Raw genomic sequence first — 23608 nt, forward strand, 5'->3', positions numbered from 1 at the left:
CATTCTGTAAGGTCATTATTTTCCCTTCTAGAACATTTTAGTAAGTTTTGCTTTCTCCTGAACATTTAATGTGACATTTTACACTTTCTGTTGATACAAATAAAACCCTAAAAACTAGAAAAATTAGGTATTTCTATTCAGTGTAATTAATCAAAAATCAGATTGGAGAATAAAAAAAAATAAAACAGAAGAGCAGTGTTACAAAATGCAGTACAGTTATTGTTCTTCAGAGTTCTTAGAAGCAGTAATTAGGTAAAACTGGCACAACCACCAAATGGAGATGCTTTCTCTAAAGTAAAAGACAGACGTGTTAATTTTTAAAATGCTACACAGGACGTTGTAGTATTTCAATAAAATGCAGGCAGCTAAAACATCATAAAATAAAAAGCATTAAACCCCAATTGCTTTCAATATGAAAAAAAGGAAGTCAGAGTAACAGCCAAACCCCAGTGACAGATGAACTTCTAACCAAGAAAAAAGGCACAATTTTAGCTGGTTTTCCTCTTTGAAGAAACTCCTAAGCAGTATATGCTTATTATCTCAGAGTAAAGTCTATAACTTAAGAAAAGCCCACCTAGCAGTCTTATGAATAGTATACTAAAGCCGCCAAAATATTTTCTCTTAACGACAAGCAGATTATAATTGACAGTGTAAGAGATTAAAGACCATTTTATTACTTCTCCATGCCACTCTGTTCTTACAATGCTGTAATTATGACTGGTCAAGTAGATCTTTAAATTGCACCCCTCTTCCAAATACTGATTATCTGTGTTCTGCAGACATCTGCAAATACATACATCAAAGCTGCCGACTTTCACAGAATGTTAACCAGGATCCATTGTTCTTATATTCTTTTTAAAGTTGAAATCCAATGCTTTAGGTCTACAAACAAGTCCACTTAGTCATTTTCTTACAAGTTATTCATGTAGAAACTATAATGTTCTGTTCTCCCTGGAAGCTTATAATACATCACATGGATAATAGCATTTGAAAAGATTAAATGAAATACAGGAAATACTGACAAAATTCAAAGTATACCCAAGTTATCACTGGAGAAATTCTTTTATTTTTTAAAGAAATATAATCTATTCGAAGAATAGATGCATGTAAGCACTGTGCAAGCATATAGCCCTCTCCACTGGGCACTGGCACTTACAAGGTACTTTTAAAAAATGAAATAATTCCATAGAAATACTTCTGTGTGGTAGAAAAATTTTACATTCAGAAATACTCGTAAACAGTAATACTTAGAATAAACAGAAGCCAAGATAAATGGAAGAATGTCTCTATTAGCTGACAGAATTGAACATGAAGCAACACTAATGAACATCAAACCAGGTATTTAAGCCTTTGAATTATATACAAACTGACCTCAGACACAAACAGTATTCAATAAAGTATTAAACACAAACTGAATTAGAATCAGCTTCATATACACGCAATAGAGCATAAATCTCTACTTAAGTCTTCTGAAACATGCAAAATACTTATGCAAATGAAGCAGTGAGAGAAGAATTTCCTGAGCTGGTGAAAGAGTACAATATTCTGAGCTTTTGCACCAGCTCGCCCTCTCCTGAGGCTAGAAAGTCTTTCCTAAAAATGATGATATTCAAGAACTAGAAAGTAATTTTTTAGAGGTTGAAAAACTACCCAAGCAGTTTGGAAATTTCATTCACTGGAGGTTTTTGAGAATAAGTTCAATAATAGAGGCAATGGTCACAAATTCTATCTTGGGAGATTTCAGCTGGGCATTAAGCATGGTAGTAGATCAACATCCTTAGAAACTGAACTAAAAAAACTCCTGGTTGAATTGATCTATTGTTGGCAGTAATTACGCTTTAAGCAGATGTTTGGACTAGATGATACATAGAAGTCCCTTCCAAGCAACATGCTGCCCAGCCAGGCTATGAAATCTCCCAGCTGTGCATATTTTTTACACCTAGTGGACAAGGCTCTAAGAATCTCATTTGAAGTTAAAGTCAGCTCTACCTTGAGCAGGACTTAAGGCTACGATCCAGGCATAACATAAAGTTCATTATTTGTCATCTTTGATATGCCACTGAACCTGGTTGGTCCCTGGCTAAGCTTACAAATATGCCAATTCAATACCTGCTAGCTACACAAGGTCTACAATGCCTAAGTTTTATGTGAGAGCTTTGACTTAGCATACGGAGTGACAACTTTCTGTCTGAAGTTACACAGCTTCTCACTCTCAGAGCTCAGAAAGATCTACCAATGCTCTAAAAGCCTCTATCATAGAGTATACTAAGAGTAGTAAATGTAATACTTAATATTAATTTGCTACTTCATTAGTTCATAAACAACATAGAAAAAGACCATAGCAACTTTTAAAATAGCAACAATCACTTTGTAAACGCATGTAGAAATTGTAAAAATAAGATTTCACATTATTTATATCAAAAGGAGACCCAGATCCTCAGCACAGTCTTGAACTTCTTTACTTCAGAAGTCATTCTTTAAGCAAGCAGGGATTAGTAGCAATACAACAATTACTTATACTTACAAAAAACTCCACTACTTTGCCAATTACCTAAATAGACTTGCATTGCTGCCAACGTCTGAAGAGAAAATGTTCTCAGTGATCAACACCTCTGACACAGCATCTCATTGTACCATAATATAGAGCAATAATTATAATTTAATAATGCTGTCTGCAGTGCCCAGCCAGCAGCTGCAAGCATAGAAAATAAGCAAGAGTTTCAATACAAGCAAAATGGCAACGCTGCAACAACTAATAAAATTTCCTTTCTTTTCTGTTTCTGGTACAGTAGGCAGGGTTAATACTGAGGCCCAGAGATGAGAAAGATCATTCAAAACAGTGAATTAATTCAACAATCTGGTTGTAAGACTTTGAAAGACAGCAAGACAAATAAAAACCCTAAGCACAGAAGATTCATCCTTTCTGCCTACCTGGCTTCTTTAGATAAATCAGTTTAACACTCATGACTAAACTCATACATGTCACTTCACACACCAAGTAAACAAGAAATAGAATTAACTTCTTTTAGCACAGAAACAAAATTAGAAGTACCCGGAAATCTTCCATACCCAAAAAACATTACTTAAACGAGTTTAGAACTCACTTTGTTCAAACCCTGAAAGATTGGGAAAAATTGGTTTGAGAGCAAATTTGTTACAGAATTTGTCAGCTCTTCTGACACTCACTCCATTTAGTCCTGGACAGGTAAATTGAAGAAAAGTGAAGTGCAGAGAAAGACTGTTAAGATGATTAGATGAACAGAGGATCTCACAACTTACAGCTTCAAAGTGCAATGTAGAAGCAACTAGCTCATACACAAATTGTTTGTCAAAAGTATATTTACATTTGCAGGGATAATCTCCAAGTTCTGCAACACCGAGTAAAGGTTATTCTTCAGGTGATCTATATGCCAAATGTAAACAACATACGTTGCTGCAGTATATTTTCTGCCTTTTTTTGTCTTTCCCCCTACTCCCAAATTTTGGGGTTTTTTCCCCTAGAAAGTACTGTGGGGAACAGTAAACGCAGCTCTTCGGAAGAAAAAAAAAGTTGAATAACCTATCTCATAACCCAGAACTAACATGTTATCATGAAAGTTTCCAGACATGTTATTTCCTCTATTAAAATCAATCTGCATTATGTTTCATTACCTTGGTTTTGCTAATGTAGTTAAGAGCACTGCTGCTGGTGGTGATAATCATTTTGCACAAAATTAATCTCCAGGGGCCTCAGAGTACTGTAGATTTAACAGAGTGAACACCTATCCCATTACGCTTAGAGGTCTTAATTTAAGCACTTAGACATAAAGACAAATTTTACTAGTGACATGTATTTAAAGTCTGGCATATTTTCAGAAATTACAAGAGAACACACTTAAGCACTGTTCTCAAGTAAGGTAAGAGCACAGAGTTTACATATGTATTTGACAGTTTTGTAAGTATTCAGAACATCATATGACTATGACTTGGACAGTGTAAAAGCAAACCAGCATTTATAAGTGTTTCTTTTCTCACAGAAAGTAGTTTTGAGTCATTCTTTTTTGTTCCTTCCCCCACCCCCTACCCCACCCCCCCAGCATTCAGACTCAGTCTTGGCTTCTTTGGAGGGATCTATCAATCTAATGTGTCTCTGTTACAACCCCTAGGTTCCAGCCATTACAGTAGGCAGTACTAACCTTATTGATACATGAAAGACTACAGATATGAGATACCTCTGATTTCCAAAAGAAATAGAATTGCTCCTTCCTTAGCACCCAGCACAGTTCAACTCCTTTCAGTTGTCAGTTTTTCCCGTTTCCCTTTGTTATTCTCCAAATCAGTAGAAAAATATCACTTCAGTATCCAACTATTGGTACCATGGTATTTAAACTCACCCTTGCTGCTGTAGCTAAGCACGTTCCATATTCAAATCACAAGTAGTAGTCAAGTGACTAATGTGAAAATGAAACTTCTGGTTTTCCTGTTAAAAACATAAACCTCTACTTCCATAACACACACAGAATCTGCACTACTCATTCTTATCACTTTTATAAAGCTTTAAACATTGACTGCATTAACTAATTAATTTGACGTTAACTAATTAATCTACTGACCAAAGAAAGAGAAACCGGCACTGGGAAATTATTAGTTTGGAGGTTACATTAATTAAAAATAGTACAGTAGTGACATAATTTAATCTCATACTTCTCATGAGAGGCATAGAAACACTCACAGCTGCAGCAATTTGTGATAAATCCATGGAGAAATTTCATGATGGGAGTAGAATTAATTTGTGTCACCCCTAAGAGTATAGGTTCTCACTCAGCCTATACTAAACAATATTAAAAATACACAAACTGAACAAACCAAAAGAATCTGTTGTTTCAGCTAGCATGTAATACTTGCCCTTCAATATCAAGATACAATTACTTGTATCAACAAAATTCAGGACATCGCAACAGTGGTCAGGAAAACCACAGCAATTTTTACAGTCTGTCTTTATCTGTGTGAATACACCGTATAAAGTGTAGTCACTTCCTTGACTAGTTTAATTTTATCCTTTATATTCTTCTTTAATCACGATACCTTTTAATCCAACAACTTGAATACCAGGGAATGATTTTAAAACACAGCTGAGAAAAATCTACACGTGATTAAGGGAGGTAGGAAGAGAGAGGAAGATAAACAGAGCTGGGGACAGACAAGACAGAAAAAGGCTATCACAATACCCAGTCTCACAAATACAACTACTAATCAACAGAGCTGCAGACAGTTACCCAACTCAAAAAGAAAGATGGACGACGCCTGCAAGTCATACTTAGTACACAAGTACACTGAGCAATGTACAAAGAAGCAAACAAACTGTACACACACTGTACTCATTCAGAAATATTTTGGACAGTTTTGATGCTGATGAATAAAAAGCCAGTCATCATTTTTTTTTTCTGATTAGCAGGCAAGTTCTTAAATTAACAAAGATACTGTCCTTGGACAGGAGCTCAGTTACATTAACAAAGTATTATCTGTGACCTCAGAGAGAGCCATAGCTCAAGCTATAACCCCCTGCTGAATGGGTATAAGAAAGGTTAATATTTTACATCCAGTCTCCAAAAAAAATCTTAAAGACTGTTTTATGCCACTTGGCTGCAATCACCGCTCAGAGCAGAAGCGGAGCAAACTAAGCTGCCCTGAACCTGCCAAGCACTAGGCTACTCCCAGGCTGGCTCAATGAAAAAAAGCTGCCTCTGTTGAGAAGGCAGGAGCATGGTCAGCCCTGAGCAATGGAAGAGGCAACAGAGGCAGTTCTAGTTCCTGTTGGTTAGGACCAGGAGCAGAAGAATAAAACACTCCAAACATGGATTTACAGAGATAAATCACTCATCATCCTCCACGTTGTGTTTCTTCTCAGCTCACTTACCTGTCACTAGCTATTGAGTTCTTCCATAGCAGAGTACAAAGGTAAAAGAAAACAACTCCCCAAGGAAGAGTCCAAACATGTTTCAACCTGCAGAACTCCTTTTCCCATTTTTAGACTTGCGTTGAAACACCTTGGTGCACAACTCCAAAAATAAATGAGATCCTATGGCAGAAAACTTATTTAAATATCTGCTGTTCATATACTAGATAAAAAGACAATCAAGGCTATGCATAAAGAACCCAGCAACACACAGGGCAGTGAAGGACCACAAACAATACACCATCAAACTCAACACCTCCCACCCAAAACCAATCACTACTTCACTTTTAAGAACCTACTACCAACTCAGAAGTCTAAAAGTTGACAGACCTCTGGGAATACATAAAGAGAGCAACAACTAGATTTACGAAAAAAATAAGTGGCAAAGAAATCTCAGAAGGAAGAGTGAGAAATGGAAGTATGAGCTACTCTAACCACAGGAGTTAGGCTTCTGCAGTAACTATTAACGTCTCCACTCAACTCTTTCCTACATAAAGCCTTCTACTAAAGTAAGGCTCTAACTATCCATGTACCTGCGATGTTTTGAACAGAGGATGAAAAAAACACAAATTGGAAGATTCTTTTGTCCCTACCTCTTAATAACACAAGTCTGATGATAGAACCTGTTTGCAACACAGTATGCTTACAACTGAAAGTAAGAGATGTTTTTGCAGTTTACATATATATAATCCAAATGGATTCAAATTTACTGTTGCAAGTATTAGTGACAATGTAGTTGTAGCAGCACCGTTTTCAGCATTTGTACAATTCTGCCCAGAAGCTAAAGTAGGTGCTCACATTAAGCATGCCATCTGTAAAAGAGAGATAATATTTTGTCCCTCTTCTAGTATTATTGGCAAGGTACCTTATATGTGCAAGCAGAAACTTACACTGCATCTTATGACAACAGCCATATTCGCTAGATGGTACTGTCAAGCAAATAATAGTAATGCTAATAACTAGAAGGAACTATTAAGGTGAATCAATATAAAAAGAAATGACAATGCTTATGTAAAGCATTATTGTCTATTTATTGAAAAATTACAAGCCACAGAATACAACTGATCTGGAAACACAGCTAAATTGTTATTGATTGGCATTGAGAATTTTTCCCTTCTTCTTGACACTTCTAGAATATTTATATTACCATATATTATGGCTCATAGTGAAGATAGAATCTATTATAAATTCTACACATCTGCTGAGATACGCCATTCTGAAATTAACTGTCCTGAAACCTACGTTTGGAGCACAAGAAAGTCATTCAATTTCCCAATATTAACTCCTCTTACACCAATACCTGAATTTAAGATAATTTGCATTCTTGTTCACATTGTAGAACAAAAACCAGAGTCTCTTTCCCATGGGGTCACAAGAAACAAGCAAAACTAGTATTTTTTGAACAGTTGTTCAGAGAACAGATTCAGCTGAGAAGGCTAATGTTTAAGTGGCTGAATAAATCAGTGACTTAAATTCTAAATAAATGTATGATGTAATCAAATTTTTATTACCATTAACATTATTCCCTTTTTTATATAAGCAATTTGAGTCTGTTTTAACAAGGATTTTGGCATACGATATAGACTTCTAACATCTAGTATAGACTAATGAGCTTCTGCATAGCTACTGAGGACCCATAAGTATAGCAATGATCAATGTGAGATACACGCCAGCATCTCTGAAAATGATACCGCTCACCGTGGGTTGTGAGTATGTAGACATGTAAATATGCACTGATAGAAAGTTACAGTAATGAGGGGACTCTGGTGAGCATTACATATCTCAGTTATGATGCAGGTACGAACCACTAAGAGGTTTGTTTCAAACAAAATTCATTGTGACTTAAAACCCTCTTAAATTATTTTTCTCCTATGCTGCTGTAATTTCCTGTTGAAATAAAAATTGTGTGATATCAAATGATATCTGAATATTTGAGACACATTATACATGCTATTTGTCTCACAGGCACTGTCGTTAGTTTTACATTAGTTATCTTCAAAACTCGATGGTGATCTAGCAATACTGGATATAAAGACGACAACCATTATTTTGTGTGAGGGAGGTTAACATTTAAACTTCACAAACCAGCAAGCTACTTCCCAATTACTCTCCCTCAAACCTTATCACTGAACTAATGTATCATGTCTGTTGTCCTTCATTGTTAATCTCATACTCCCTCACAAGGAACTAATCAGACAGCAATAAACCAATACCTATGCTATCTGATACCATTAATGATGCGTTTCTTTAGTATTAAGAAAAATCTATTTATCAAAGTTTCAGCTTTAGGTTTTACAGGCAGCTGTGGGTCCAGCTTCAGAAACAGAACCACACTGAAAGGGCTCAGAAAAACATTTCCTTTGATCATTAGCTGATAACCTTCCTCCTCATGTGGACAATTTTAGACTTGGACTACCATCTAGCCTTGCCATCTAATTGGTCTGTAATACTCTACCTGCTGTAAAACATTCATTCAGGAGACACCTGACCAGGAAAACACTCGATACACTAAGAAGATGAACTAATACGTACTACACCAGCACAGAGGCCAAGGGCTAGTGCAGACAGGCCAGAATGTTGTAAGACAGAAAAATTAAATTAATATTACAGAATGGAGTACAAACTGGGTCAAAGTAAACAATGAGTCATTCAGCGGATAGTAAAGTACAATTTTCTAGGGAAAAAAATGGCAGGTAGGCTTTGCGGAGAATGTTGGTGCTTTTTTTTGTTAAATAATCAGTATTTTTGGTTAAAGTTGGATAGACCTTTTCTCCAAAGATAAAAGTCAAGTCATAAAAGACTACAAAATTATTATTTCTTGCACCCACTTCTGCAAACTATCAGAAGTTAAAACACATAAATAAATGAATACAATATGCTGTAAAGGTCTTAGATTTTTATCTGATACTTCACTTGATACTCAAGGAGAAAATTGTGTCTTACTTTGAAGACGCTCCTAAATTAAATTTCCTTGTACAAATTAGGAACTTTGACATTTAAAATTAATTTTAATAGGGTAATAAACTCAGGAAATTTCATAACTCCATCCATGATATGAAGCACCTCTGACCTACTGACAGCTTACACTGAATGAAAGTCATCATTAAAGCCTCACGAGGCAGCACACCAATAGCTACTTCAGAGTGACTTATTTGAGTGATAATGACAAATATGAAGAAAAAACAGTTGAGGCTATTTTTAGCACTATCTTTACAAGGACTTCAAAAACAAGTCACAACATTGTGGAATTTGCATTGTACTCACAAATGTACAGCAGGACGCAATCCTTGATATTTTTCTTAAACACCAAATAGCCAAACTTTTTAAAATAATTCCATTATTTAAAAATTCTACTTTCCACCTCCTTTCTCTGAGTAAAACCTGAAAGTTGACACCAACTGGGCTAAGCGCTCAGAAACCAGGAAATAAATAACAAGAACATTAAAAGTTACACATTTCCACCTACCAGTTCCTTGGACCTTGACTTCTTAACAGACTTTTTTGTATAATTAATCTGTAAAACAAGAAGCACCATATTCAGTACTACTTGGCAAGTCACACAATATAAATATAAAGCTTTAATATTATTTTAAAATAAAATCAGCTAGTATCTGATACTTTTAAAAATTATGTTCCTCTTATTGAACCCTAATGCTACAATGCACTCAAAACCAAGTGCTTGCACTGCATTTCTGCCTGGTTTGCTGTTACAAGACATTGATCCAAGAAGCTTTTGGGATCATCAGCACCTCAAAATCGGAACCATTACATGATAAATCGCTGCTGTTCACACAGGCTTCAGTAAGACTTATTTGTCCAGCACCTCTCAGCACTGAGCTCTCTTCCTCAGAATCCTGCCTGGCAGAGGGCTGCAAAGGTTGCCTTGGTATCCATCCCACAAATACAACCTCAGAGTACAAGCCAACCTTAGGTATTCAGATCCTGTATTACCGATGAAGAGATTGACATAAACTGCATTTTATACTGGCTTTTATGTGATTTTATAGATTGCATTCCTGGAGTTAACATTCTCTCCCTTTTTATCTTTAATGTACTATGATTTTACTTGGGATTAAACATGGGACTTTTTAAAAAAATAATTATTCTAACAGAATATTTCACAGTAAAGAACGTGGAAAATACAAAGCAATACCAATGAACTGAGATAATCCAAACTGCAGTAGTAACACAATTTTAATGGAAGATATTCCATAAATTATGCTAATTATTTTTTTTAAAGAAATTCCTTTTTTCATTCATCTTTTCACAGTTACTTGACTGTCCATCTAATAAAAGCAATCATTCCACTCCTTTTATTGCAGTAACAATCAGTTACACCAACAGCCACAATTTAGGTTTGTATTTTTGGAGGGTTGTTTTTTATTTTGCCCTGGTCATAATCATCAATAGTTATTCTCTACAGTTAGAAGTTTTCTAAGTATGCTTTTGTTATTTACTTTTCCTAGTTTTTCTTAATGTTCCAGCAGAAAAGTCTGTCATATATACCTTTCCTATTATGAATAACTACTACCAAATTAAACACAGAAAATGTTCTAGCTCTCTGCTAGATAGAAAAGGGACGTCTCCCCACTACTAAACTGTTATTCCTAAACTCAGTAGTTATACAAGACATGTTAAAAATTGGCCCAAAGCAACCAATAATTCTGATTTCTGTGTGCCAACTGGCTATAAGAAATGCATACAATCTCTTCCTATAAATCAGGCAAATGGAGAAAGAACCACCAGACTTCTTACAACAGGTAAGTACAGGAAAAGGTAAGAGAAAACGCCAAAAAATATTTATTACAAGAAATTAAAAGTTCCTCTTCTAAAAATGACTTAAGTACTTCAAATCAAGTAGGAGAGATACTATATACTAATGCAGCTTGTTTCTACTAGTATTGTAATGAAAGAAAGAGCTTATAACCAATTGTTCCATAGCCAGCCCCCATCCCCGGTGCCTACCATAGGAAGGACTCCACCTACATCCCCACTCCAGCATAAATATCAATTTGCTGCAACTCCACTGATCTGTACAAGTAATGGAAGAACATTCCTGAAACTACTAAATCTCTCAAGTGCTCACTGATAAAATGAGACAGGCTGGCAGAGATTTACTTGATTTAGAAACAATTTTCTGCTTTACCAAACTGGGTTTAAGCAAGCATTCACAATAACTAGTTTTAATGGAATGCTATAGCTTTATAACAAAATTGGAGTTTATTGCACTGTAAGATGGAAAATAGAATGCTGTTGTTTAAGACTATTAAAACTGAAATAGCAACAGTAGCCTTGGAGGGGGTAGGAAGACCACCAGCTGCACTGCTATTCATACCCTGCTAGCAAATTCATGGAAAGGCATTTGCAAATGGCTTCATAAAGAACACTTCAGCACCTTTCCAACAATAATAGCTTTACAAAAAAAAAAATAAGGGGGGGGGAAGGGAGGGAGGAGGGAGAGTGCCAGAAAGTGCAGGAGAAAGAGAAAGAGAAAGAGGAGAAAAGATAGATAGATAGATAGATAGATAGATAGTTGGAGTAGAAAAATTGAGGACTAAAATGTTCTCTACATGATGAGAACAGACTTCATTAGTAGCCCAAGTTTTCTTTGCAAAAAAGCTCAAAGCAACCGTACATTAATTATATCAGACTCTGTGCCTCGTCCAGAATATCTGTCAGTTTACCATTACTACTACCATACGAGAAGGGGAGAAAAGTACTCAATGCACAATACACACTTTGATTGTGTATAGACACAATTGATAAGACTTTTTTTAAAGGACAGGATTTTAATTATGGAAGTGATTCAGTGCTAGTTATTGATTTACTGGTCAAATGTAAAACAGATTCACTCCTGTATGCCATAATGCAGATTATGAAAGCACATATGAAAACTAATTGCACCTGAATTACGGTGGAAGATACACAGTGTATTGTAACTTTAATTATAGTCAGAAAAATTTGGGGTTAAGACAAGAAATGGAATCAGTATTTCTGCAGGTATCAATACAGCAGTTACTAGAACAATTGTGTTACAACATTCTTTCTTATAAACTAAAACATGACTTTAAAAAGGATTAAACAAATCAATTGTCCCCAAAACACTTCCAAATTATGGCTCTGTAGGTGATTATGAAAAGGAGTAAATTCTATATATGCAGGTTTTTGACTGAAGTTCAAGCTGTGCATGCTTCCCAATGAATCTCATCTCACAGAGATTTGATATAAAAGTCACACTCTCAAATAACTAAACTCCAGACTAAGAATCAAGACTGTCTTGCAAAAGGAACTGAAAGCCCTTACTGAGGCTTAAGAACCAGGGGTTCCCAGTGGGCCATGACACTATTTATGCTTTGACTGTCTGTTAGAAGTAACTTTCCTCCCTTCTCCCTAAAACAGAGGATAGGATAGGCTAAAACAGTCAAACCTACAAACAACCAGGTCATAAATAAGTTACAGAAGCTTCTATAAACCAGCATTAGAAAATGAAAGGCTGCAATCCCCTGGCCAGCTGAGATATCAATGACCCTACAGACTGCCAGTTCATAGTACTCTCAATATTCAAATAACAACGCATCCACCAGGCTTGTCAAGACAGGAATCATTTGGGCAAAAACTGTACTGGTAACACCTGCATTAGCATCTATCATGCATCAGAATGCTTCTTTCTCTCAATTAATACACCTTCTAATTCACCTCATTAAATCTACTCTATTAATTTCACTACAGATCAACAGATTCTAAGATAGCAGCAGTAGTGTGGACTCTTGAATAAAAATTGATAACTGCATGTTCCCAACTTATCTTCAAAAAAAAAAAAAAAAAAAAAAAAGGAAACACAAATAGAAACACTAACAGGGATAAAAATACAATTATGTGTGTGCCTGTGTGCACAAAAATTAGATAAGCCATACAAGCAACAGTGAGGAATTCAGCTGTCATTACACAAATAATTTAAAAGACAATACTGAAAGGCAAATGTTAAGTATCCAGACATCTTAGAATCACTAAAATAAGCATATCATGGTCTGTATAAGTAGAACATCATAAAAGATTATCTCCCACAAACAGAATAACCTTTGTGAGTTTTAATCAAATGCAATACTCTGTTCTTTTCTTCATTCTGCTATTTAGGATCACAGAGGGAAGAGAAGTTTGGAGGAAAGAGGAGAAAAAAAATTGATTTGACCTATATCAACTTCTCAAATTCATTCATTTTTGTGTCATCACCAAGCCATAACATCCACTGGCTATTCAGCTGTAGTGGAAGGGAATCCTGCAGAAACTTGCATGTCAGATTTTCAGGGAAGAAGTACTGTTACTACCTTTTATGTCTGAGAAATTTAAACTATTGCCAGGCTAGTCAGTCTACTTGTGCAAGACTGCAAATTAAATCAGCAGCATTACTCACATGACCAGTAATATGAAGAGGAATTAAGAAACAAAGAAATTGTGGTACCATTACCACTGCATATCAGTTACTCCACAGTAGCTCTACACACACCCTTGGACACAGCCTGATTTTCACCATATAACCCTGTGAAAGACTGTTAAAATCCATCGTGTTATAAAATTCTGCTGGAGAAAGGGCTGCCTAAAAGCCAGTCGAGTTGCACAAAACTGCCTCAAATACAGCCTAAAAAGGCAGGGGGATGGGGAACATACACACTAATTTCTGTCAAGTTAGTTCCACAATTCATTAATGCCTCAGTGGCAGGGTTCCCACCCTCCCCACCACGTACACCATCAATTAGTACAGGGTTTTTTCATCATTATTCCCCCCATCCTCCCCAAGGCTAATTTCAGCATTTTCCCCTTTGACTTCTCCCCCAACTTCTTCAAAATCACTTACAGGAGCTTAAAAGACAAACGCTATAGGGTTTTTCCTTATCTTTAAGCATACACGGCACCTGACCATCCATGTTTTGTTAAGATTTATGAAAAAATTCTCTCATACTTATTCTGCATAAAATGCCAGCCCTTGTCGTCCTCCTCCTTCTTGTACATACTTAATGAAATTAAGTGGGTTTGAAAATTGTTCCACATTCTCACGCTTCATTATTTCACCTCTCACTCATCTTACTAAAAGATTGCTTTATAGATGTCTTATAATCACAGTTGTTTGTTGTCGGTCTTTTTACATTATCAAAGGGTAAGATTTAATAATAAAAAGAATTCTACTTTATTGCATGCCAGAGAGGCTTAATTTGCAATTAAACACCTTCTGGTAAGCCAAAAAATATCCAGTAGGAAAAAGAGAAATATAAGGAGACACGCTACTAATTTTGAAGGCAAAATCAGAAAGAAATTTGGAACACAACACAGATACACATATACATTAATATGAGCACTAGTTGCAGAATCAAAGCCTTTCTCAAATTTTACATTAAAAATGTATTTCAATTAGCCGGTGAAGAGTTATTTCTTGATTTTTCAGATTTTAACTGAGTATAAACACTCCTAAGGTATCAATAGCAATGACACTGCAGTATAGCTCTTTTCTCATCATTTGACCAAAAAGTGAAACAATATGAAAAGAAACACATATTCAAATAAGAATATCTAAAATCAGCATTAATAAGTTTTAGGACAGATGTCCTCCTTTCTCATGTACCAGTAGAGTTGATTTTTAAGCAAGTGACATTAGTTTTAAGAGACAAAGAGCAGCAGTAATGCTGCACCACTCCCACTGCACTGAACAATAATGACACAAGGGGCAGAACATCATAACTACACTTGGGCAAGGTGTTTCAAAAGAAACAGGGTGATTTAATTTACAAATTAGGATTACAATATGCTTATAAAAACTAAAAAAATGTGGATGTATTCATAAAATCGAGAAACAGAGAAACCTTTAAAACAAAAAATCTGTATACTTGGCTAAAACCCCAAAATTTTGGGGTTTGTATTCATAGATGTTATAACTGGGAAACCAAGTAAAGACATGAGCCCGGATATTTGTTTCTGCCCAGTTTATCTACCTGTTTTAATAGGCATTTAATTGAAAACCAAACCATGAAGGAGACAAAAAATAGCACTGGTTCTGTGTACATGCAAAGAAAAAAGCTTGTACATACAGCATAATTTTACAATAACTGCCTCTTGTTCTGACTTATCTATTTAGGTGAGTGTGATTTCATCCTTGCTATTTCAATTTATTATTGTCAAATACTATCTGAATTGCAGGAACTGAGAAATAAGCTGAAATTGTTATTTTACAAACCATGCCTATGGAAAAAAAAACCCCACAACCAACAGATTTCCCAAATTTTCATAATTCTCAAGGTTTTCTTCTATCATGGCTTTTTGTGTTTCTTGAAAATAGTCTTCCTATTAGATGTTCTATCAATTTAGGAAATTCTTATTTTGACTAAAATTTGCCTTTGGGGTGCCATGTTATTATTTTTAGTATCATAAACCTTATCAGGGAATAAATACTCTATAAACATGGGTCAAAGCAGGACAGCTCACTCAAGAGACTGCAAAAGGCAGATGAGAAGTTTAATGGAAACTATGAAATAACATCATTGCTGCAGACATGCACTAGTATTAGAAAACCTGAAGCCTACCTAATTGTTAAAATCTTTGAGATATCACAGTTAAAAAGATATGGTCAAGTTCCCATACATAATTCAGTAGCTATAAATGCATTTAAGGGGCGTCACTACCAAGTGCAAAGGGCAGCATGACCAAAAGCACAAGAGATGGTTACCAGTAAATTTAATTCTATATAATAATTTAACTTTCACTAAAACTAGTGGACATCAGAGCTGAGCTGACACATAGGACCAAAGAAGGACTAATATACTTGTTTGTATGGAGTAACATAGGTTACCACTCCTAATTCACACTTGTAAACACCTCAGGAGTTCAGAGAAGTTATACCACTAACATACAGACAATTTCTTGAGAATGTCAGTAGATCTGAGTACACCTACTGTTCATGGAGCCATGTTCAACTTTCTATGTCAAAGAAACAAAAGCACGTACTTATGAATTAGTGCAAAAGCCAAGAACATCATGATAATAAATGCAGAAAGCAGCATCCTGAGAGCAGTTAAATGACAGGGTTTTCAGGTTCAGAGGTGACTGCAAAGGGTAGCTTGGAGCTAAGTGCAAATCAAAGTTGTCTCTTCAATTCCTAGTGCATTAAGGAAAACAGATTCTGTAGCCTTGCAAGTAAATAGATTTACTCCTAACAATTCTAACATCCTTTTCTTCTGATAACTTCTGAACTGAATAATTGGTTAGGCTAAAGGAATAGCATTAAGCAAGTACAGGACAGAAGCTGGCGTCAGAGACAGCATTAGCATCTCAAGAGGAAATGAGATATGAGAAGTAATATTAGGACAGATAAGGGATCCTAAAAACTGATGCAATTTTCAGGACGTAAGAGAGATAGGTTGAGCCTGCAGAAGAGATACTCAAGGGCCCTTCACAGAAAGACAAACTTTACTTAGAAGGCTAACTTTGGTTCCATTTTAAGTATGTGACTGTCATTGATCTCAACAAATACAGGAATTTTATCATTAATAAACTCAAAAATGAAAGTTGTACAGAGGAAGTACATGTATAGAAACCATTTCCTCCTATGCTTGCTGTATCTTTTACTTGCCCTGTGACCCACAGTGCATTGCTCTGTCATACTCCATTTACTAAAAAAGTTGTTATAATATCTGCACTTGATCTATAAGAAGAGAATCATACAACAGCAGCTCTTCTACATGATGGGAGATACACACATTTGTAGCACCTGGTATCCTACAAAAGTTCTTCAGACAGTATTACCTAATTCTACTCCTAAAATGCATATGTTTTTCTTGTTCTGGATGAAGAGCTTGCTAATGAACAGAACAGGATTCAGCTACATGAAATGAAATGTGAAAATTCTGGCCTTTCACAAAAGTGTAAAATCCTAACAATTTCCTTCCTGCTTCCTCTGACTTAATGGGTGAAAAGAATTTACTAAACACCCAGTGATAAAGAACTTAGCATATGATCCGAATATTTCTTCTTCCTTTGCATACAGTGCTAACTATTTTGATTCCATCCAAATTCTACCATAGAGATATTCAGGAACATCTTTTTTGGTCAGTGTGCTTTCTTCTTCCATGCCTTATGAGACAGAAGCACCAATATCATCACTGCAGTAATGGTCCATTAGGTGTAGATTCAGTGCGACAGCTCTTATTTTTAACTGTTTTAATTCCTTTTTTCAAAATAGCATACCACTTTCTTAGAGACACTCCACCGTTCAGAGCAGAACCTTTCTTCCTGACACTTCTTTTCCTTTTAGAGCAACAATGAATTAAAAACAGACTGTCAGAAGGTCTTGATGTTCAGGGACCAACAAAGACAGACAGACAAAAATAAAAACAAAACCAGAGGCAATGATGATATGGGAATCACAGCAGACCACCCAGCAAACTCTAGGGCATAGAGATGTGAAGAAAGGGTGGCAGCAGAGGAATGACGTCAAGAAACTTGAGTGAAATGCAAGGACAAAGATCACAAAAAAAGCATAGCAGGAACACGACTATAAATCCTTGATAGCCACAGCCCTTGCTATAGAGATGTGTCTCCACAGAAGCAGGTACGGTTTATTTTGTGATTATGTAGGCTTGCTGTATTGTTGTGCCATTTTTTAATTTAAAATACACCATTAGAAGAAAGCAGAGATTTTACAGAAAAAATATCTTTTTTTTTGAAGTAAAACATACATTCAGAGATTTTACGTGGCTGCTAGAGAACAAATTGCTAATTGGCAGACACTTCTACTTGCTGTAGAACCATCACCACTGCTCAGACATCAATAAGGAATACTGAACCCCCACCTGCTCCCCTCTTCATCATCATCATCACTGCAGTACTACCGAGTGAAATGGTCAACAAAAGCAGCAGCGTACAGTGATCTTCATTTAACTGACCAGTCCTCTGTTGTTACAGGGTAGCCTGGATTTCTCACAGGAAAGGAGAAAAAAAAAAACAAACATTAGTTATCCTGGACAGGTACCAGCAGAGTTTTACAGCACTTTGGGGATTCTAAAGCTTTTAGAGATGCTAAAATTTGGAAATTTTCCAGTAAGCACTAAATATCAAAAATAGCACCTGTACTCAGTTAAGCTGAATTACCTGTTTACCACTCATGAGAGTAAAATCATTTAAAAAACTATTATTCAAAGTTCACCAAAAAGCCAACACAAGAGACCAAAGATCCAGAGACCTTTTATACTTTTATGAAGTATTAATTTGACACACACAAGGCTGAGAAAAAAATGTTAGAAAAAGACCTAGATAGTTTTATAAATTAGGAAAAGAACTTTGTGTTAAATTTTTATTGAAGGAATTAGACTTTAATGGCCAACCTATGTAATATTCTGTAAATCAGTATTAGACCCTGGCAACAAGAGCATAACAGCATGGGATTTAACACCGTCATCTTGCTAATTGAAGGGACCTGACCTCATCAGGGTCATGCTCTGCGAGTCAGAATGATAACACTGCAAATTATCACTGCTTTGCAGATGCTAGTGTCTCCTACCTGTAAAGAGAATGTAACTTAAGCACGTTACATTCTGTTGATTAAAAAGTATTTTTTCCCAGTCTACATAGTTTGTAGAAGTTTTAGAAACAGAAGAGCTTAAGATAAGACAGAATGTTGGGGTGCAAAGGTTTTTTCCCCCCACAATTCAAAGGTCTCTATAATTTAGAAAATTAATACACTGTTCCATGTATCATTCAGATTGATATTCAAGTTAGTCCTGGAGCTTTCGGGGAGATGACAAATGAGAAGTTTGTAAGTAGTGATGCATATATGCAGTATTGACCGAACTTTACAAACTTGACTCATGCCGTTTGCCTTTACTTATACAAATAGTACCACTGAACTCAATAAGACAACTTAAGCTAAAAACCTGACTCATACAAGAAAGGGTAAGAGAAGAATAATATTACATATGTACTTCAACATGTAGTTTCAGGACACTCAGTGTCCAAGATTTCTTCCCATTTTTGAAAAACCACGTTCCAAATATATAAGCAAGAGGATGTGACTGCTGGGAATAAAGTTTCAGTTCCCTGTAGGCACTTTTCCTCTGATAAAGGTATATTCAGCATATGAATATACTGAAAATTCAACATTGCTGTTCTTGGCATTTAATTAGGGGTAAAGGAAAATGTGCAGGACTAGAATTTTAAGTGTTGGTTTCATAACCTTTATCCAGCTCATTTCTGAATGATTTTCTTCCTCTCTGGAGAGGCTTCTAATGTCAAACACTGGTATTAAGGTGAGTCATGGTTACTGAAGAGGCACAGAGAAGGCACATGACAAAATTATTAATTATAAGGAGGGAAGGAGTCAGAGTATTCTTTTCACTCCATAAATGTCCTTCTAAAACAGAAGATTTAATATTGAATTCAAATACACTTTCAGTAGTCAATAGCCATTAAAGTCTTACTGGTGTCCATAAAAGTTGAGGATTTAAGAATGTCATTTAAAAACTGTTGTAAATTAGATTTTCAGAAACCACTGGAGATTTTGAGAAGGCACAAAGATTTTAAGTACAATAAAAGAAACTAGGCAACTATTCCCTATCTAAAATATATGGTAATTTAAGTAATTTCAATACAGTAATTTGAAATATACTCATACTGCTGGCTGTTATTGTTCATTTTTCAGATTCCTTCCTTTCATAACAAACGTTATGAATTGTACCTACGAAAAGATGACAGGAGGGGTTGGCCAGTGCTATTTTCTGCTAAACTGAAATCCAACACCTTATGTACTAATGCCAAAATGTATATATTTGGATACATAAAATACAATAATACAACTGAACAGGTGGAGTTTGTGGTTGTTTTTGTGGGGGTTTTGTTGTGGTGGTGGTTGGGGGTTTTTGTTGGGGTTTTTTTGGGGTGGGGTGTGTGTGCAGAGAATTGTGTTTTTACTGTAACCCATTTTATTTCAACTAAACTACCACAGTTATGGAAACTCAAGACTATTTGTTTATGCTTTTTTATTTTGTATGTTACTTGCAACTTCCTATGTGATAAAATAAGCACAAACTAACTCCTGTAAATGTATTCCTGCAGGTGACATTAAGTTATTATGCACTACCTTATAACGATGACAATATACAAAGTAATCAAAAACTAAAATGAACAGTGACAGCTAAAGAACATTAAATTCATGAGCATCACACAGGCTAAAGCCATTGCAGCCATTTTCTTTCTCTGATAGCTTTCTAACAGTGAGCAGCCTGTTTGTGTTTGTAATGCAAATGGAACATGAGTAGAAGAAAAAGCATTTAAAATAAAGACCTTTGCAAAAAATCAGGAATACAATTTCATTTGATACAAGTTCATGAAAACTATGACACCACTGTAATTAACAAGATGAAAACTAGAAGAAAAAGACTGCAAGATCCCTAAAACATAAAAGTAACAAACAAGCACAAACTTTAGCCAAGGGCTTGCAGGTCAACATTGACCATCACCAAAACTTTAACTTCCATTAGACAAAAAGGATAAACTGCAATCCTACAGTGAGACCTAAACCAGTATTCCAACACCAAATTTAATTCAATAATATTACAGATGATCATCTAAATAAATCCAGTAATATACCCTCTCACATTTAATCATAGTGCATGCTTTCTTTACTTCACAAGACAATAAATACTAAAACCAAAAATGGTAATTTGTTTCATAACAGTTATTTCACATTGCAGAAAGCAATATACCTAACTTACTGTTTGACTATGATTGTATATTAGTATGAAAGTTTGACGAAGAAATTGTGAATCCATTTTAACTACAAAATTGTATTATTTAATACTGCTGTTTCAGAATGGAGTTTGCCTTTAGTTTCTAAAACAGACAAGAGTAAACTCTGCTGCCAGTCACACAACTGCTAATCATTGTAGTCTAAGCAAACATACCCTGTTCTACAGCAGTACTGTTCATTCACCTCTACCAATCCACAGCTCTAATTTCCTCCAGTCTTTGCTCTTTCCTGTTCTGTGTGTCTTCCCTAGTCTCCAGCTGGTTTTGACCACTCATATCCTTTTTCGTTGTTTTGCAATCCTTTTCCTAGGACAGACCTGACTGTGCCTTCTCTTCCATAATTCTCAGAGGTTATCAAATACAAACTCTTTAGCATCATCACTCCTGCCACAACACATGAAGTGTTTGATTCTTCTCAGCTGTTAAACATATGCACAGAAAATGTTTTGTTTTTTTTTTTTAATTAATCCTGAGACCCCACCCCCCAAAAAAAATGTTCTCTGCCCTACTGGAGCTCCATCCTAAAAAGTGTCCCCTATTTTATGCAGCCAGCTCCTCAAGGACAATCTCTCCCTGGACTACAGAATGGCTATTTACAAGGTAATGTTTTACATCTCATCTTAAAAATTCTAACAGGATTCAAAAACACCACACTGAATCAAGTAAGAAACATATCCATTTTTAATTAAAAATACAGTTTCTAAAATATCCCTATGGATATCTCCTGCTTCTCTCACCCACAGTGACAGAAAAGAATAACTCTACAAACACAACACACAGTAGGGAGCTCCCTATTTCCCACTGCCCTTTCTGCATTACTCCAAAAATGTAAAATGTTATTTCCAACACGCACATCTCAAGTCTACAATGACAGATATCTAGCATTTCTGGGGAATGCTTATTTTGCCAATATTCACTTAAAAGACAGAATTTGCTTGCAGACCCCCATAAACACAGATTCTTAAGCACAATAAATGCACAACCCTTGAAGTCGAATGACTTTACCTGCCAGTGAATAATAGCCACAACAGTAGATGCTACTGCTTGGATATTATTACAGAACAAAACACAGGCTTATAATATATTCCTCTGGAATTATCTACAACAATATCAGATTAAATTAATAGATTTTCAGAAAGCTATAATAATCTATTTATAATTAATCTGCTATAGTCTAAGTACTTCTGTGTAATAGTCTGTTACAAATACCAGTTACTGCAGCTTAAAAGCAAAATTTTGCTGAATTGGGGCCAAGGAGCTGCATTTTAGCCTCCTATCTACTATGCTGAGCAGCCTTCATTATGAATTGTATCTTTGAACTAACATCCTAATCACAATTTAAGCAGGAAGCTCATGTAGAAGAAAGCAGAAAATAATGTTAACATATCAAATACAATTTAGGCTTCCAAAATGAAACATTTCCATTAAAAGTAAAAAAGTCTGATGATGTTTTTGTCTAGAAAACACTATTCGCATTACAGAAAGTCTACAGTATCCTGAATTCAAGTAATTCTTGAAGTTAGTTTGCCTGATACCATCTTACTTCTTACAAACATCAGAACATTTAACTGTGCCAATGAACTGTGTTTATGAAAAGTGCAACTTGTGAATGCCAAAGGCCACATTTGTCAATGAGAAAAACAATACATCCTTGAAAAGATGACAGTTTTCATGAAAGCCATTCCTCCTCTTTCCATTAATGGAAGTCACACTGGGAATAGTAAGCTTAACATATATGTGGCAGCTCACCGACAAGACATACTATTACCTATACAAAAGGTTATTTCTGAACATTTTGTCCTTAAAGTTTTGATTTTTCAATGATTACAGGTACAATGATGAACACAAGTGCAAGCTACTTGTTAGAAATGGCATATCATCATCCCTGCACTCTGTTTTACCGTACCTTCTACATTAAATGCATCTTTTCTGTAGCTTCCAATACATAACTTTAGCCTAGAACTTCCTCCACGTTCCTTAACATCTGAACTCCTTAACAGAGTTATCCCTCTTTCATTTTCTACAGCTTCCCTTCACCTGGCTGCCTACTCTTCCACCACATCTATCTTTTAAAACCTTTTCTCTGATCCTGAAAAAATAAGCAAGTCTCCTTCACTGACCCTTTAAAGGCATAATCTGTTCTCTCATTATGCAAGCTCTTTTTCTGGCTCCCTTCAACAATATTCAAGCTCTTTGTGTGATAGCAGTCATTTCTGACCTTATCACCAGGAGACAGAATTTGTTGTTGTGAATTTGGGGGGTTTTAAATACAAATATAAAATGTGAGAAAGGGTTTTTTTAAAATAACAGAGAGAAAAAGAAGGGGTTGTATTTATGAAGAACCTTCTGCTACCAGCTGACAGCCCGCAGAAGGTGTCAATAACCATGGTTTTGAACATAAACAAAGTCTTTTGGATATTAAGGGTCATACTGATGCACAAAACCTAAAAAATAGGATGCAGGCATTAAAATATTCACAGAGGAAACAGAAGTATTGATGGAGGTTTCATGTTTCTAATAATCCCTGCTTTTGAGACAGCTGGGTGCTGTGTTCAGTACTGTGCAGGCTTCCACTTTATATCTAAATGTAGAACTTCACAAAAGCAAAAGTCAGATGATATAAGGGATGGGAATCATCACAACCAGATCCGAGTGCACAATATCTGCATATAAACTTGTGGTCACACACAAACTGAAAGTGAATATTTCTCTCAAATTTGAATTTCCACACAAGTATAGAATTTAAGAATGCTACATTTTAGCAATCCAGTAACAGATTTTAAGATGCATGGGGAAGTTCTCTGGAGCTATTAAAGAAACGGAATACAGAAAAGTATGTTGTAGTATTCTGTAGTTTAGCTGAATTTGTCCATGTAATAGGTTTAGAGA

At 35.6% G+C, this 23608-nt stretch overlaps 1 protein-coding gene across 2 annotated transcripts in view; it reads right to left on the reverse strand.

The window, feature by feature from the left end:
* The window catches only part of FHIT (fragile histidine triad diadenosine triphosphatase), a 613983-nt gene that overhangs the window by 522734 nt on the left and 67641 nt on the right, over nt 1–23608 (reverse strand). The window contains exon 2 of one of the 2 annotated variants that reach the window (XM_037385512.1): nt 9402–9449. The exons of the other annotated variant lie outside the window; for it this stretch is intronic. The gene's annotated coding sequence lies outside the window, so the exon portion shown is untranslated. The remainder of the gene's footprint in view (nt 1–9401; nt 9450–23608) is intronic. 2 annotated transcript variants of the gene reach the window in all.

This window comes from Falco rusticolus, chromosome 4 (genome assembly GCF_015220075.1).
Source record: "Falco rusticolus isolate bFalRus1 chromosome 4, bFalRus1.pri, whole genome shotgun sequence".
NCBI classification, from domain to species: Eukaryota; Metazoa; Chordata; class Aves; order Falconiformes; family Falconidae; genus Falco; species Falco rusticolus.